At 35.6% G+C, this 8297-nt stretch overlaps 1 protein-coding gene across 1 annotated transcript in view; it reads left to right on the top strand.

Moving 5' to 3' along the window:
- Positions 1 to 7577: 7577 nt before the first annotated feature.
- The window catches only part of SGCZ (sarcoglycan zeta), a 1025749-nt gene continuing 1025029 nt past the window's right edge, over positions 7578 to 8297 (top strand). The window contains exon 1 of the mRNA XM_058669863.1: positions 7578 to 7948. The gene's annotated coding sequence lies outside the window, so the exon portion shown is untranslated. The remainder of the gene's footprint in view (positions 7949 to 8297) is intronic.

Genomic DNA, 8297 nt, shown 5'->3' with positions numbered 1-8297 from the left:
GGTGGCTAAGGTCCTCGCCTTGATCCCATATGGCCGCTGGTTCTAATCCCGGCAGCTCCACTTCCTCTCTGTCTCTCCTCCTCTCAGTATATCTGACTTTGTAATAAAAATAAAATAAATCTTAAAAAAAAAAAAGAATATACAAATAAAGGCCTTAATAAGTGGGGAGAAATGCCATGTTTAGGTACACAAGGACTCAACATAGAAAAAAAATACCAATTTTCCTCAAATATATACACAGATTTATTGAAATTTTAATTACAGTTCTCATGGGAATCATATAGATATAGATGAACTTATTATCCAATTTAAATGGAAAAGCAAAAACACTAGACTTGCCAGAACAAGTCTGATAACTCCAATAATAAACTCACTTTGATATTGCTAGAGGGATTGACAGTATATGAATACATTAGAAGTTCCAGAAATAGATTCATTCAAACATGGCCAATTGAATTGATTTTTGACAACTTCCCAGAGACAATTAACACAATGTAAAAAGGATAATCTTTGCAATAAATGGCTCCAGAATAATTTGATAACTACACACAAGATAAATATATTTTCAAATATTATACAGTAATTATTTCTAGTCACAGTTTTAGGTTTAAAAAAATAAACCTATATAAATTTTAATGTATAGGAGAAAGTATTCATAACATAGGATTGGCACTTATGAATCTCTTTGCGTTCCTATACAAAATCACAGTTCATTAAAATTACAGGTAAAGTGGACCTATAGAAATGAAAATTTTCCTCTATAAAAATTAAGAAAAAGAGAAGATGCTCTGACAGAAAATATTTACTGCTTAGTGATGTGACAAAGGGTTTGTGTTCAGAATATTTTTAAAATACTAAGAGTCTTCATAGTAGAACAAATGATGTTGATCACGTGCAAAGATTTCAACCAACACTTCACAGAAGAGGTAAGCCCGTAACATTATATGCAGACTTACTCTTCATCAGAGAATTACGAGGAAAACTACAGTGAAATCCTACATACTAGAACAGCTGATATAGAAATGATCGACAATATAAAAGGGTACCAAACAAGTGATGCAACCAGAATATCTAGATTCTGTCCATAGGAATGTAACATGATTCAGTCACTGTAGGAAATAATTTGACAGGTTTCTTTTTATAACATCAAACAGAAATTTTTCCTAATGTCCAGTGATCCCAAAGTGGAAACTTACACACACACACGTGTATTTAATTATATATCCATGTTTATGACGTTTCTTGTTACTATCTTCAAACTTAAAATAGTGCCAATGCTCTTTAGTAAGTAAATTTATAAACAAAATGCAGGGTACCTATACAGTGGCATTAGGAGGAAAAATGATGATCTTTGGATGGATCTCAAAGTCTTTACATTGAATAGAAAAATAAAACAGTCTCCAAAGAATATGAATTCTATTTTTAAAAATTGTTTAAAAAGATTTATTTATTTTACTTGAAAGCCAGAGGGAGGCACAGAGAGATAGTTGATCCACTGGTTTACTCCCCAAATGAGTACAATGGCCAGAGAATGGCTGGTCCAAAACTGGAAGCCAGCATATTCTTCCAGATCTCACATGTGAATGCCTGAGGCCAAGCATTCAAGCCATCCTCTGCCACTTTCCCAAGCCATTAGTTGGATTGGAAGTGGAGCACCTAGAACTAGATTAGGTGCCCATATGGGATGTTGGCACCATAGGAAGAGGATTAGCATACTATGCCACCTCATTGGCCCCAGTAGAATTTTACTTTTATGGCATTCTTCAATATAGACAATTGTGTAACAGGGAAGATAACAATGGTCGTTAGGGATTAGGGTTACAGGAAGGATTAGTTTACAGGTTTAGGGGGAGAAGGGAGCAGATCTCTTGAGTCAAATTTCAAAGTTGATCACATTGTAGCTATTTAACTTCTGGAAGTGAACTTAACTTCTTGTGCCTTTGTTTCTTTTCAGCAATACAATGAGGATGATATCAAGACCTACTGCGGAAAAATGCTGATAAAATTTCAATGGGTTAAATTCATGTAGTCTTTTGGATATGATAAGAATATTATGTATCTTCACTGGAACATTGCTATAAGAATCCACGCATTATTGCAAATTTATGGAGCTATGCACCAGGAGTATGTTTTACTGGATTTTTTTTAATAAAGCAAACGCTAGTACAGATTATCAGACTCTATGAGGGATATGCTATGTGATGTTACTTAATAACTAAATGTCTTTTTAAATTTATTTTGTTTAGTTGAAAGGGAGACAAAGGATAGAGGGAAGAAAGTAAAAGTAGGGAAGGAGAGTGGGAGAAAGAGAGAGAGAGACAGAGAGAGAATGAATGTTCCATATACTGGTTCATTTTCCCCAAATATTTGCAACAGTCAGGGCTGAGCAAGGTCCTAACTAGGATTCATGAATTCCAGGCAGACCTCCCACATGGGTGACAGAAATCCAAGTAATTGGAATTATCTGCTGTCTCTCAGGGTGCACATTAGAAGAAAGTTGAACAGAGATTGCAGGTGGAATTCAAATGGAGATGTTATGACTAGGGCTGTAGGAGATGTCCTAAGTAATGTTCTAACTCCTGTGCCAATCACATCCTCCTAATCACTAAATTTGGTTTTTGTTGCTTTATTTTGGCTGATCATGTTGTAATATTACTAATTAAAAATAAGGTCTTTTAGCAATACTGTGGAAGAACATATTGCAAACACCATTGAATAGAACATTCTGAGCAGCAATGAGTTAATTTAAAATACGTGAAAAGTAAAATGATTCTAAAGAATTATTTCAAAACTGTTGGCATTTTTGCAGGCAACTTGTCATAATCTCATTTGAAATGTGTGCTAAGGCTGTCAGATAACTTGATCATCCATTATTTGAGGTGAATAAAGGTTTAAGTGGAATCCAGCATTTGTTCAAGCATTATTTTTACTGTCCATAAATAACAGAAAGACAATCTAGAAAAATGAGGCCATGAGTGAGAAATAAATCTCATGTTGGCCTTATGCCTAGACCTAATGAAGGAAAGGAAGGTGGGCCAAAATGAACAATAATTCAAGGGGACAAATGCATGTCCTTTAATTGATTTTATTCACAAGGCTCATAACCCTGAGATATCAGAATTCGTGACCAAAATTGGGGTTTTTCAAGTCCATAGCAGAAGTGTCACCTTGGGTATTCTGTGCATCAGAGAATCAAGAAGAACATTCTTTCTCACTCTGTCTCTTACACACACACACACAGACACACACACACGGCAATTTCTTGACAGCACAATTGGCCTAATCTCGCAGCAGCCAACTTCCTGTCTTTTGCTAGTATGTTGACCAAAAAAAATCACAATTCACAACTCAAGATGGATGTCACTTTCCTTTTAACATATGAGTCATGATATAAAAACAGGCACTTAGATGACTACACAACTTTTCCTGATATTAAAAAAATCATCTCTATGCATAGAGAATTCATTACCTCTATACACAGAGAAAACATTAAAACAAGCAATAACAGCTAATTATATTTACCAATTCAGTTAATTTACTTGGCTTTCAACTTTCCTATAAATTATGTCATTCAGTAATACCTAACAAACCAAGAACACACATGTAAAGGTATGAAAGAGGTTGGTTCATCATTCTGTGAATAGATATTTTAAAAATAATTTTACTAGAAGAAAGATTGAATATCATAAGGCTTAAATATAAAGAGTGTAACATTTTTATTTCCTCTCACTTACTGAAAAAGTCTATAAATATTTCATATATCATTTTCTTCTTTGATAATCTCCTTCAGACTCTTAGTTCTGTTTAGATATTGTATAAAGCAGGCATCCTGCAGAATAAGGAAATTCATATTTGAAATCAGGGTTAATACTGATATGTGTTTGCTGAAGGTACCTCTCCATTTCCAAACTTAATCCTCAATTCACCAAGTTATTGTGGGGATCCAAAGAAATCAGAGCCACTTCTGAACAGAGAAACTATAAAAATATTGATTCAAATCCTCATCATAATTGTATTTTCCATTATTCTCCATCAATTCATATCTGCCAGAAAATGTGTTTAAAATGCCATGTCTCTGTTTACTTCTGTGTAAGCTTTGCATTTCTGCACTGCCTGATTAATTTTGGGGTTTTGGATGTCTGTTTAAGGATCAGACTAATAGGATAATATGTGGATATGAATATGTAAGGAACTATAGCATCTAACTGTGTTGTGTTAGTTAGTGACCCCTGAAAGAAACCGGTAAACTGTGAAGCAATGTTTGGTAAGCAGGTGGGTAGACAGGCATGTTTTCCTGTTGAAAACTTTCATTTGTTTTTCAACACTCTGTATAGGTGCAGGGGAAAAGGCTGTAGCAGAACATCACCTGGATTCTATCTCCGCTTGTTCATTCCTTAGCTGTGCAAACATAATGTAAGACACCTAAACTTGACACTTCTGTGTGCTCTCATGGAAACAGCTTCTACTTCATAGAAATGTTGTGGAGTATAACATCTGCTGAGCACATAAAATGTTAGTGGGCACTTCGTAAGACTTTAATAAGTGTTTATTAGTGCTGCTCTGGGGCATGAATGAAAATCCTGCAGGAAATTACATGTTGACCCCTTACATACTTTATCTTGTCTATTCTACAGCTATTACATCTCCATGCCTCTTCTAGGCACTCTTCCTTCCTTCCTTCCTTCCTTCCTTCCTTCCTTTCACTTTAAAAAAAATGTTTTACTACATTTCCATAGGCACTGGGATTTCCCTTCCCCCTTCCCAAACCCCACCCACCAATGATTTCCCCTGTACCATTACATTAGTATCGTCCTTCATAAACAGTAATAGGTCCACCATTCTGTATTTAAGTGTATCCTAACATGTAGATATGGACAATGCCAGAATTCAGCAAACTATTGTCAAGATATATGTAACAGGTTCATTGGAAGTCCATTTTTGATTCGGAAGTAGAGATGTCCACTTCTTCTATCTTCACATCTTGATATGATAGTCTATTATACTATTTCTCTGGATGACTGTATGTACATCAGGCACACCTTTCAAGTGCACCCATCCTTCTATTACTGAAGGCTTTCATTTGAGTTTGATCCATGCCATCTCTCCTAAATCACATTTAGGATTATTTAGGATTGCTTTTCTCCCTATTTGGAATAGTCTTTGTACTTTTTTATTCCTACTTGCCTTTCAGAGCTTATAAAACTATTGCCTCAATAAGGATGCTGTTCATAATCTACAAGAATGAACCAGATCTCCTCATTATTTACACAACACCCTAATCATCTTTGTTCAGAGCACTTATCACAACTGTAATGAAATATTTAATTTTACTATTTATCATTTCTTGTGTCTTTTTAAAATTCGTACTCATCTTCTTTTGCATCCCTGTTACTTGTAGCAGAATATCTAATAAACAGTTGTGAAACACATCAATAAGATTATAAGTAATCAAGCCTATTTATCACTGCAAAGGGTAAAATTTTAATAGGGTGATGGGTCTGGCGCAATAGCATAGTGGTTAAAGTCCTCACCTTGGACATGCCGGGATCCGATATGGGCGCTGGTTCTAATCCCATCCAGATCCCTGCTTGTGGCCTGGGAAAGCAGTCAAGGATGGCCCAAGGCCTTGGGACCCTGCACCCACGTAGGAGACTTGGAAGAGCTCCTGGCTCCCAGCTTCAGATCGGCGCAGTACCGGCTGTTGCAGTCACTTGGGGAGTGAACCACAGGATGGAAGATCTTCCTCTCTGTCGTCATCTCTGTATATCCGCCTTTCCAATAAAAAAATATATAAAAGAAATTTTAATAGAGTGGAAAGTCAAATTTTAAAATGTCAAATCAAAAGTAATTCTTGATAATGTAGTATAAAGTTGTAAATTGTAACCATGTACAAATTCAAAATGCAATAATTATCATTTTTAAAACGATGTGTTTATTTTTATTGGAAAGGCAGATGAGATTACAGAGAGAAGGAGGGACACAGAGAAAGATCTTCCATTCACTGGTTCACTCCCCATGAGGCTGCGGTGGTCAGAGTTGAGCCAATCTGAAGCCAGGAGCCAAGAGCTTCTCCTGGGTCTCCCATGCGGACACAGAGTCCCAGGGCTTTGGGTTGTCCTTTACTGCTTTCCCAGTCCATAAGCAGGGAATTGGATGAGATGTGGAGCAATCAGGACATGAACCAGGGACCATATGGGATACCGGTGATTGTAAGGTGAGGATTTAGCCATTAAGCCATGAAGTCGGGCCAGATCATTATTAACAGCTAAATTTCCTTTGAGTAACAGAAAAGACTGCTATTCATAAATTTCCTGTATAACCATGCCTCCCATGAAATCACAGGAGCTAGGAAATAGTTTCTAGAAAGCTTTTCCTATATGGGTGCAATTTTAGAACATGAGAAAGTTGCTCAGAATATTTCTATAGCATATTTTGGAGGAAGTATATTAGATAATCATTTAATAACTTGCTCTAGTCTAATTTAGATTTGAACAAGCTGGTCAACTCATGCTTCAAGGCACAGCTTTGAATAGGTTTTCATTAACATCTAGTATTACCCAACTCACTTTTCTCATTATTAAAGTCAGTAAAAGACTCAGCTTGAGATTAATCTCAAAGTGTCTTTAGCAAAGAGCTGACCAGATCTGTTTATTACTTTGCTTTCCAAATGTGGCCAAAAATACCTTTTGGTAATCAATGTATGACTAACAGTCTAGAACCTATTAGGAACATAGAATTTAAAATCTGTTATGCTCTATTCCTTGCTTCTAGTCCAAACTGTCAATTTGCTAAAAATCTTTTGTGTAAGGGACCTATTTTAAATATTAAAGTGTGGCTTTGCAGAGAAACTTGTATATTTCTCTGATTAACTATAAATTCTATGTGAACCAAAATATTTCTAGTTTTTTTCATTTGATACAGTTTTCATGATACAATTTGATATAATTTTCTTGTATTAACTGAGTTACTCTGATTATCTGTGAGCATGAATGCATGTATTACTTGTTGGGAGTTTCATTTAATGCTCAATGGAATTTGATTGCCCTGTGTGATATACTGTCCAATCTTGTAAACATTCTTAAAATCAAACAGACATATGTAAATTCTAAACGAAAAATAAGCAAATGTACAAAGACATGTATATTTACTCCACCTTTTCTTGCGTGGTCATACAGCTAAGTTCCAGATGCTTTCCAAGGTCAATTAATGCTTCAAAAACCTTTAAAGAATAATATTATTTTCTTTTGCTTTTATGTAAAAACCAGTTAGGTGAAATAAATGGGGTACAGACACTGTGTGCAGTTGGAACAACGATTCTTCCCCTTTGCATTTCTCACTAAGCAAGGGGAAAAGGGATTGTGTCCTGGTAGAAGAGAGAGATGCTGTGATTAGAGTGAGTCCGTGGTGGATTTGAATCCCAACTGCTCTGTTAACTATCCTGAGATCCACTGAGTTACTTAACTCTTCTGTGCTTCAATAGCTTTACACGGCAAAATTTTGAAATTCTGTATTGTTACATGAAATCAGGTACCTGAACAGCTATCAAGAGAGCAGATGCTTTCAACGGCTAGTAACTACTGTTAGTACCATCAGTATTGTTGGTCTCTGCAGGCCCACTTTATTCTCTGGACTGAGGAAAGGCCAGTGGGTGATTGTGTCCTGCTGCAACACCAAATTCGCTAAAATTAAAACCGAATTTAGATATACCAGTGAGAACCCTAAGTCATTTTATTTAACACCCTACTTGGAAGAGTTAAGAATAATCATGCAATAGAAAATGTGTGAAAAATCCTTTCTTTTCGATAAGTGTAACTTTTTCTTCCATGCTTCTTCAGGCTAGAGCCCACACTGTGCCCCAACTCCTTGATTCTTTTGACCTACAATTTCTACTAGGAGCCACATGTTTTTCTCTCAGAATATGTTTACTCCACATATGGTTCTCGGTTAGGTAAGCTGACCAACTTATTCTTACTCTGTTGTTAATGGTTAATAATGGCTTCTTAAGCAATGCCTTTTAATTAACATTTGAATTTGAATACAATTTTTGTCAAATGAATTGGATAGAATTTTGGAAGAGGGACTCTTTTTTGGTTTCACTGTGGACAAACTACCCAAAGAATTTTTTAAATTGAAGATTAATTGTAAGAGACATTGATAAAAAATAAGAACAAAAATCAAATGCGCTGTGGAGATGCAACGTTAAAATAAAGTAGATTCATATTTTTTATTTTGGTAATACTTTTCAAAGCCCTCAAAGGCAATGCATATTGATAAGGGGGCATCAGAATATACTTTTT

Source organism: Ochotona princeps, chromosome 11 (assembly GCF_030435755.1).
Source record: "Ochotona princeps isolate mOchPri1 chromosome 11, mOchPri1.hap1, whole genome shotgun sequence".
NCBI lineage: Eukaryota > Metazoa > Chordata > Mammalia > Lagomorpha > Ochotonidae > Ochotona > Ochotona princeps.
This window is presented reverse-complemented; position numbering and strand designations above follow the sequence as displayed.